The sequence below is a fragment of the Girardinichthys multiradiatus genome, chromosome 6, assembly GCF_021462225.1.
Source record: "Girardinichthys multiradiatus isolate DD_20200921_A chromosome 6, DD_fGirMul_XY1, whole genome shotgun sequence".
In the NCBI taxonomy this organism is placed as follows: Eukaryota; Metazoa; Chordata; class Actinopteri; order Cyprinodontiformes; family Goodeidae; genus Girardinichthys; species Girardinichthys multiradiatus.
The window spans coordinates 36943663-36953560 of record NC_061799.1 but is presented as its reverse complement, the minus strand read 5'-3'; the positions used below and the strand labels follow the sequence as shown (position 1 = coordinate 36953560).

Genomic DNA, 9898 nt, shown 5'->3' with positions numbered 1-9898 from the left:
GGGAGAGGGACGTCTGGGTGTCTCTGCTGAGTCTGCTGCCCCCGCGACCCGGTGCCGGATAAAGCAGAAGACGACGAGTACGAGTCACATAAACTTTTATTGCAGGTCCTTTTGAAAAAGCTAATTTTCTACCTGATGTAGAACACTTGGTTGCAAAGCATGTATTGAGAAGTAGAACAAAGTCTACAACCAATGCCCAGTGTTAAGCTGATGTTTAGAGAAACAGCATCCATGAGGTGGCAGGACTGTCTCAAACACCACTGGATAAGTTATTGATTAATTAGACAATATGTTGGCAGGTGTGTGCTCTATTTTAAGAGCATTATGTTGATCAACAGTACTGTTTAAAACGTTAATGTCATAGGTCTAGGAAGTTTCCTGACTCACATGCAGAAATCACTTACAGAATTGGTAACAAGCAGGTAAAGGTTTATTTACACCAAATGGGAAAATACCACAGGGAGGGGAACTGGAGGCTCAAACACACAGCTTCTGTGGTGTCTGGAGGAGGAGAACAGAAATTAGATCGGGGAGGACAATGATACGAGTACTGCTAAATAACCGGTGCAATAACTCACAGAATAGATGCTGTGGTTTAACGTGGGAGGGGCGTCAACATCCTGGAAGACCTCTGAGAGTGATGGACGGCTGAGAGGAACTTGGTTGGAGAGTACTGCTAAATACCCGTGCAATAACTCACAGAATAGATGCTGTGGTTTAACGTGGGAGGGGCGTCAACATCCTGGAAGACCTCTGAGAGTGATGGACGGCTGAGAGGAACTTGGTTGGAGAGCAGGCAGGCAGGTGGTCGCCGAGGGTGCAGGGCTGTTGCGCTATTGAGGAAGGGGGACTGGACACAGCGTCTGTGAGCTTTCTTGACCGGAGCTTGGCTGGGTGTGGGAGCCGACCAGAGGACTTTCAACCTGGTTACACATAGCAGGAAAGGCAAACTCAAAGAAGAGGTAACAAACACAAAGAAATTCTTTAGAAACGTGCTTTAAGATATGCACGCTTGAAGTCTACAACAAAAGCTGAACATCAGGCGAGGAGTGGAAGTTCTGCAGCACCTTTAATCACCAGCAGCCAGGTGGAAAATTGCCGACAGGTATGAGTCCTGCTGGCCACGTCCCTCAGCAGAGATCCTTCAGCGAAAAACACCATTCTCACTCACATTCCTGCACAACTAACCAGGATCACGACAGTTAAAGCAACCATGCTGTTTAGCATGTTTTATGATAAGGTCCAATACTACTGTTTAAACCATTTCATGCTAGTTGTATAAGCTGTATTTGAAATATAGATATGGCTGTTTATTTTTATAGGCCCTTTATTTTAAATGTGAAACGGGTTTTGAAAAAGCTTTGATGGAAGACATCTGAACATTTTATTGCTTCTGTATGAACTTCAGATTTAATTCTGCTTGCACATACTCTGGTCTTAATAAACAGACACTCAGGCACAATATCTTTGGGTTACATTATGTTTAAAGTAGTGGATACTGTATTATGTGTTTAGATAAGGCATAGCTATAGTCTTAAAGGGGACATATGAAAGATTCGCTTTTTTAACCCTTAAATACATTTTGTTGTGTACTTGGAATCTGTACGAGTGCAGAGAGGTCAAATTTAATCTCTCAAGGTGCTGCCGTAGTATCTTTATATTCTGTTTGGGTCATATTTTTCAATCTGTTCAGTTTTCTCTATCCTCTATTACATTTTTTTTACCATTTCATCACAGTGTCATGATCTGCCTGTGTTAGGTTTTGGGTCTAAGTTCCTTGTCTGTTTTCCTCCTTCAGTTGTCTGCATTTACCCTTCCACCAGCTGCTCTTGATTTTCCTCTGATTTGCTCCACTTGTTAATTGGTGAATTCTCCACCCTACCTCAATATTTATACTCTGTGGTTTCAATGTTCTCTATTGGCTCCTCCTGACTACTACATTTCTGGTTGCCTGTTTGTGTTTCTAGACGCCTGTAAGTTACCAGTTTTCTTGTTGTATTTATTATTATTAAAAAGACTCAGCAACTCACCTTGCGGCTTCAGCACTCTTGTCTGCACATTGGTGGCTGCGGAACAGCTAAACTAGGTTATGGACTTCTGGCTGACCAATTTTGCAAATCCGCCAATTTCATTTCTTGCTGCGTTTTTTTTTTTTTTTTAGTCCAAGCTAAAGTATGCCTACAATGAAAGAGAATAAATCTAAATGTTTGGTTGTTGGGTGTATTAACCCGCACAATTCATAACACCATCCCCAGCATCAGAACCTCTTTGAATTGCCTGGTTATATTTAATTTTCATGTTAAATATTAGTTTTAAATCATGTGCAATAGAGTAAATGCTCCATATTGTAATTACTTGGGATGGATGGAGAAGGAGTAAATACAGTAATACCACTGCAATACATACATTTGAAGGCGTGCTTCTGAAAGTTTGTAGTCGTCATTCGCCTCCCCCTCTGGGTCAGACTCTGGCTCGAACATGTGAGGCTGGATGGACAAGTCCTGGCAAAATAAAAGCCGCCACACCTTTAGAATAAAGTTTTTTTTAATATATATATATATATAGAGAGAGAGAGAGACAGAGAGAGAGAGAGAGAGAGAGAGAGAGAGAGAGAGAGAATTGTTATGTCAATTTTTATTTACACACTTATACTAACATTATCAGAGAGTTTTAAATTTAAATATCATGAAACCTTAAAATTGACTTTATTTTGAAAAACCAACACCGCCAGCTCCTTTTTGCCTGCGAAGTTGTAGAGTCCACATTCTCCGTTTCTGCTCTGTTCCGTTCCGACTGATGGAGCAAATCCATTGTAAATGAGAACGGCTCCACAATATTGGTTGATGTTGTTGGGCGCTGTTACTGCACACACTCTATTCAACCCCAGGTAAGATTTGGTGAACGATAACCCTGTCCAGCTTGACTGAAGATTTGTTTTCCGCCGCCTCAGTAAAAATCACCACGGGGGCAAAGGTGAAGGTAGAGACACCAGCCCAAAATTAACCCCGCCTACAGTGTCAAACATCATGCAGACGAGAGCCCGCACACATAATCCCACCTCCTGTCTTTCTTCGCTGTCAGCAGCTGAGGGCAGTTACTGTTGATACCGCTGATGTTTTCATGTTCCTTACTCTAAACTTTTAGATCAGTTTTCAGACCTTTTATCTGATTTAGTGTTAAATACAGATAAGGTTATTATAGTGGGGGATTTTTAACATTCATGTTGACACTGAAAGTGACAGCCTAAATATAGCCTTTAATGCTATCTTAGACTCAACTGGCTTTGCTCAAAACACTAGCAAACCGACCCACATTTGTCTTCATTCTCTGGACCTTTTACTGACATGGCATTGAGTGTAAAGACATAACAATATTTTCTCATAACCCTGTCCTGTCTGACCATTTTTTAATAACCTTTGAGTTTAATTTAACCGAGTACTCCACACCTGAAAGAAAATTTCAATATAGTAGATCATTATCAGACAATGCTATAACAACCTTTAAAGAATCTGTTCCACTTTTGATTTCCTCATTATCACAGAAAAACACAGTGGAGGGCAATCATTTTGTTTCTTCCCCTTCACAAATTGATTCTCTTGTTCATTGTGTTCCTTCCTCATTGCGTGATGCATTAGACAATGCAGCACCTCTGAAAAAGAAGGTAATTATTTATAGGAAGCTGGTTCCCTGATTTAATTCAGAGCTGCGTATTTTAAATCACAATGTTAGAAAATTGGAGAGAAAATGGCGCTGTACACACCTAGAGGATTCCTACTTAATCTGGAAAAATAGGCTAGTGTATAAAAAGACACTTCACCAAGCTAGAACAGCTTATTTCTCATCATTAATAGAAGAGAACAAGAATAATCCTAGGTTTCTCTTTAGTACAGTTGCTAAACTTACACAGAGTCATAGCTCTGTTGAGCCATCCATTCCCTTAGCTCTCAGCAGTCATGACTTTATGGGATTCTTCTTAAATAAAATTGATTTTTTTATAAAGAAAATCTTTGACATACTCCCAAAGATGATTACTTCATCCTCAGCAAGTGAGACAACATTGGAAGTAACTCTAGAACCTGATTTGTGTTTGGACTGTTTTAATCCTGTGGAGTTTCCTGAGTTATCAGAAATATTAGCTTCATCTAAACCTTGTATGTTAGACCCAATCCCAACCAAATTATTTAAGGAAGTGTTCCCTCTGATTACCAGCCCCATTTTAGATATTATTAATTTATCCTTAGTAAATGGATATGTACCACAGGCTTTTAAGGTAGCTGTAATTAAACCTTTACTTAAGAAACCTTCACTTGATCGAGATGACTTGAAAAATTACAGACCTACATCCAATCTTCTATTCTTATCTAAAATTCTTGAGAAAATTGTTGCTAATCAAATGTGTGAGCATTTACACAGCAATGACCTGTTTGAAGAGTTTCAGTCAGGTTTCAGAGCTCATCATAGCACTGAAACAGCTCTGCTGAAAGTCACTAATAATATTCTTATGGCCTCGGATAATGGACTTGTGTCTGTACTTGTTACATCTCAGTGCTGCATTTGATACAGTCGATCACAATATTCTCTTAAAAAGGCTGGAATATGCTGTAGGGATCTGGGGAACAGCGCTATGCTGGTTTAAATCTTATCTGTTTGACAGATTCCAGTTTGTTCATGTAAATGATAAATCATCTTTAAACTCCAGGGTTAATTGTGGAGTACCGCAGGGTTCAGTACTTGGGCCAATTCTCTTTACTATATATATGCTTCCAATAGGTCAAATTATCAGGCAGCATGGGATACATTTGCATCACATGTGCCATTACTGTTAATTAATTATGAGCTTCTTGTTTTTAAAAGTGAGGAACTGCACTGTGGTGTCTGTTAAGTTAGGGGAACAAAAAGCCTTTGGACTGTTTTGTGAGTGTGCACAAAACGTTGGTTGCTTATGTTTAATATTTGCATAAAGCTAAAAAACATTAAATGTCAGAGTTCCTAGTTCCTTCTTAAAATCATTTGCATGTTTTGGACATCATATCTGATGCATATGAAAATTACAACCATTAGTAATGTGTGAACATTGTAATTCTTTACTATCAGGATGTCCACTACATGCAGTTAAAAGCCTTCAGCTGATTCAAAATGCTGCAGCAAGAGTTCTGATGACAATTAAAAAGAGAGATCATATTTCTCCTATTTTAGCTTCCCTTTATTGGCTCCCTTTTAAATCCAGAATATAATTTAAAATTCTCCTCCTCACATATAAAGCCCTTAATGATATAGCTCCATCATACATCAGAGATCTGATTGTTCCATATATTCCTAACAGAGCACTTCGTTCTCAGACTGCAGGTTTACTGGTGGTTCCTAGAGTCTCTAGAAGTAGAATGGGAGGCAGATCCTTTAGTTATCAGGCTCCTCTCCTGTGGAACCAGCTCCCAGTTTTGGTCCTTGAGGCAGACACCCTGTCTACTTTTAAGGCTAGGCTTAAAACTTTCCTTTTTGATAAAGCTTATAGTTAGAGTGGCTTAGGTTATCCTGAGCTATCTCTGGTACATTCTCATACTACTCCCCAATTTTGTATTATTTGCTGTTAACTTTTAACTTTACATTCTCTCTCTTTTCTCTTCTTAGAAGCTGCACCTGACCTGACTCTGTATCTACCTGTGACACCTTCCTGGAGGGGGGCATTATCCAAGCTTCCGCTGCCAACAACTTAATGCTCACCTTCTACCGATGATACACTTCGCCCTGTGTTTCAGTGTTTAACCCTATTTTTCTCCTAGACATAGTTACTGACTGACCATTTACTGTGACTAACTGTATGTGCTCTCTCTCATCCTCTAAACCTGAAAACTGGCTCAGAGTTTTCTGTTTTATCTTCTTAGATGAAACCACTAAAAGAGCTACATGCATTAACATTTACTTTTCCTTCCCATAGAAAGGACTCCTGGATCAGTGCTTCTTTGTTCCCTTTGTGTCTCTGCTCTGTTCTCTCAAACCCCCAGTCGGTCGTGGCAGATGGCCGCTCACACCGAGCCTGGTTCTGCTGGAGGTTTCTTCCTGTTAAAAGGGAGTTTTTCCTCTCCACTGTCGCTACATGCATGCTCAGTATGAGGGATTGCTGCAAAGTCAACGCCAGTGACTGTCCACTGTCTCTACATGCTCATCCAGGAGGAGTGAATGCTGCAAGTCACTGACTGGATGCAATCTGCTGGGTTTCCTTAGACAGAAAAACTTTTTATCCAATTTGAATAAATAATTGAATCTGACTGCACTGTTCAATGGTTAGGATTACCTGGAATGTATGTACCTGACTTTTGTGAAGTGCCTTGAGACGACATGTGTTGTGAATTGGCGCTATATAAATAAACTGAATAGAATTGAATTTAAATTAAGTATCACAGGTTCTTGTTCACGAGTGGGTGAGGAATGGAGCGGGAGATCGACAGACGGATCGGTGCCGCTGCCGCAGTAATGCTGGTGCTGTGCCGGTCCGTTGTGGTGAAGAGAGAGCTGAGCCGAGAAGCGAAACTCTTGATGTACCGGTCGGTCTACGTTCCTACCCTCACCTATGGCCATGAACTTTGGGTCATGACCAAAAGAACGAGATCCCGGATACAAGCGGCTGAAATGAGCTTCCTCCGTAGGGTGGCTGGGCACTCCCTTAGAGATAGGGTGAGGAGCTCGGCCACACGGGAGGGGCTCGGAACAGAGCCGCTGCTCCTCCACATGATAGTTAGGATTAATTGGGATGTATGTACCTGACTTGAAATCTGTATGACAAGGTTGTATTGTGAGATAGATTGTATTGAATAAAGTGCCTTGAGACAACATGTGTTGTGAATTGGCACTATATAAATAAAACTGAATTGAATTGAATGTTCATATCTCGGCTTGAGCCAAGGTTTCACCCCTTTCACAGCTGCAAAAATCCGATTTTAAATTAAGACTGGTGGTAAAAGATCATATTAGTGAGGCCGTACTAAGCTGCATAGTTATAACCATAGGATGCTTTTCACTACTTACCAGGTAGGAGGTGTTCACAGTCCAGGAGGGGTCACAGGAAATGTGAATGCCCAGGAACGTTATGCTGTCCACGTGCTCCACCACCTCCCCCTGTATGTAGAGATGAGCGTGTTTGCTTCTTCTGGACCTTCTGTAATCCACTATGACTTCCTTGGTCTTGTTAGTTTTCAGTATGAGGTTGTTCCTGGAGCACTACTGAGTCAGGTTGTGGACCTCCTTTCTGTAGTGGGTCTTATCATAGTTAGATAGGAGACCCACCACAGTGGTGTTGTCTGCAAACTTCACAACCATGTTTTCTGAATGGCAGAGCAGTCATGTGTGAATAGGGTGAAGAGGGCAGAGCTGAGAACACAACCCTGTGGCGTGCCGGTGTTGAGGATGTAAGGGCAGATGTAAGTCTTCCCATCCTCACCACCTGGGGCCTGTTGGTGAGGAAGTCGCTGATCCAGGAGCAAAGTAGTGCAGATAAACCGAGGTTGCGGAGGTTCATGGCCAGCATGTCAGGAGTGATGGTGCTGAAGGCTGAGCTGAAGTCCACAAATAGCATCCCAACATGGTTGTCAGGGTGCTGCAGATGAGTCAGAGCCGTGTAGAGTGCTAAAGAGACAGCATCCCCCGTGGAGCGATTTTCCCTGTAGGCAAACTGCAGGCTGTGTAGGCCAGCAGGGATGGCGTCCTTGATGTACTTCAGGATGATCCTTTGAAAGCCCTTCGTGATGAGCAACAGAGCAACATTATCATTATCATTAAGGCAGGTGATAGTTGATTCTTTTGGGTACAGGCACAATAGTGGAGGACTTCGGGCATGCAGGGACCATTGAAAGCTGCAGGAGGAGGCTGAAGAGAAAAACTCCTGCAAGTTGGTCGGCACATGATTTTAGCATCCGACCTGACACCATGTCTGGACCTGCAGCTTTGTTGATGTTGATCTTCTTCATAGTGGAGGTCAGTTGGTGCAGCTGCAGGCCTAGAGGCTGATGCTGCTCCTCCGGCTGAGGTGGTTGCTCAGTCCTTCAGCTGCTTGGTGTATCAAAGCGTGCAAAGAAGCTGTTTAAGGTGTAAGGAAGAACTGAGTCATGGCTGAGCTGCTTGTCGCTATGCTTATAATCTGTGATGGATCCAACGCTCTCCATATACTGCATGGGTTGTCATTCATGAAGTGCTCCTTGGTACACTGCTTGTATCTTTGCTTAGCCTGCTGGATGCCCTTTTTCAGTTCTCTCCATGCTCTGCTTTAGGTCAGCCGGTGAGCTGCATCCCGAGCTCTTTGCAGGACTCGCACTGTGCTGTCCACCCATAGTTTCTGGTTAGGGAAAACTGGATTGTTTTTGTGGGTAGGACAGCATCCTTGCAAAAGTGAATATAGGACAGCACAGATGTGTATTTCTCCAGATCAGCATTCTTTTTAAACACTCCCCAGTTTGTGTGCTCAAAGCAGTCCTGCAAGGCTGAGCAGGCATCTTCAGTCCAAACCTGGATGGTTCTGATGATGGGCTTGGTTCTGCAGATCAGAGGTTTGTAGGCAGGGATCAGGTCCACAGAGATATGATCTGACGTTCTAAAGTGAGGAGCTGCTGCAGCTTGGTATGCTCCAATTACGATCACAGCTGCCTCTGGATTATTGTTCATTTAGCTGTTGAGGCTCTACAGTTCCTCCAGGGCTAGCTTAGCATTAGCTCTTGGTGGTAGATAGGCTACTGAGCTGAGTTTTCTAACCAGTTTAAAGCTCTGCACTTCACTGCACGTGAAAACACGAACAAAATCACATAGATGAACAAAAAGAGCCTTCAATGATCGTGATCACTACTCCAAGTAGCCTCACAAGACATTTTCAAACTCTTTTGTCTTCAGATTGACACTCTAACTTTGTTTTTTCTCTACTTCTACTCAAATGCGCTGCTCAGGTCACCTCATATTGTACGGTGGGAATGGCACAGTGGTGGTTCTTGACAAATTTCTCAGGGGTGGCAAATAATATGTTAGCTATGGGTAAAATTTTTATAAATAAAAGTCAGATAGCTAACTTTACAGTGTTACATTACAATGTTTAATTTGGTTTCTTGTTTAACTACTAAATGGCAACACAACACATGAAACTTACATACTGATCAGTATTTTTGAACAACTAACAAGTTAAATTTCCAAATTCAATAAATCTGTTTCCACAATTGAACAGTTACACTATGGCCATAAAGCAGATACAATTGTAATCTACTATTTTGGCCTAGAAATTACTGTTAGCACAGTCTGCAATATATAGCCATCATGGATGCCATAGCGATAATCAAATCAGATTATACTAACTGTAATTATTTAAATTTTCAGCAATCTATTCAGCATATATTTGTTTGAAACTGTGCAATAAACTATTTACAGTTCAACATTTGGAGAGTACAACATAACACAACTCACCATTTAATAGCACACTCACTCATCACTTGTACTGAAATGTTGCTTGCCTCTGTTTTAAGCAGGCAAAGTGATCAATAACCATCTTAAAAATATCAAGCATGTTTTTGACAAGTGCTCTCTCCATGGAAAGCATGGCCAATGCATTCAGACGTTCCAGTTCCATTGTATTTCTCAGTAAGGTCTGGATTCTTTTTAAGGTGGAGAAACAACTCTCAGTCTCAGCTGTTGTCATTGGAGTGGTTATATGGATGTTTAACAGCATCTCAGTCTCAGAGAAGGTTTCCTGTAGGTTGTAGATCTGTAGAATCTGGTACAGAGCCAGTGCACCGCAGCAGCCCCTGAAGTCTGAACTTTCATAGATAAGAGAAAGCTCAGTCCTGAGCTTCACAGTGGTATTCAGAGTCTCTTCAGGGAATGTTTTCTGATGCTGGTCAAACAGCTCTCCGTCTAGCAGCACAGCACT

The 9898-nt window shown here is 41.7% G+C and overlaps 1 long non-coding RNA gene across 2 annotated transcripts; it reads right to left on the bottom strand.

The window, feature by feature from the left end:
• Window positions 1-260: 260 nt before the first annotated feature.
• Window positions 261-3037, bottom strand: LOC124870563. 2 transcript variants are annotated; one of them, XR_007038809.1, is made up of 5 exons: window positions 2693-3037; window positions 2407-2501; window positions 1068-1183; window positions 579-923; window positions 261-501 (listed from the first exon to the last, which is right to left on the bottom strand). It is a non-coding gene; the product is annotated as an uncharacterized LOC124870563 (long non-coding RNA). The 2 variants fall into 2 exon arrangements; XR_007038808.1 differs by having other exon boundaries at window positions 262-501; window positions 1068-1142.
• Between the last annotated feature and the right edge of the window lie 6861 nt (window positions 3038-9898).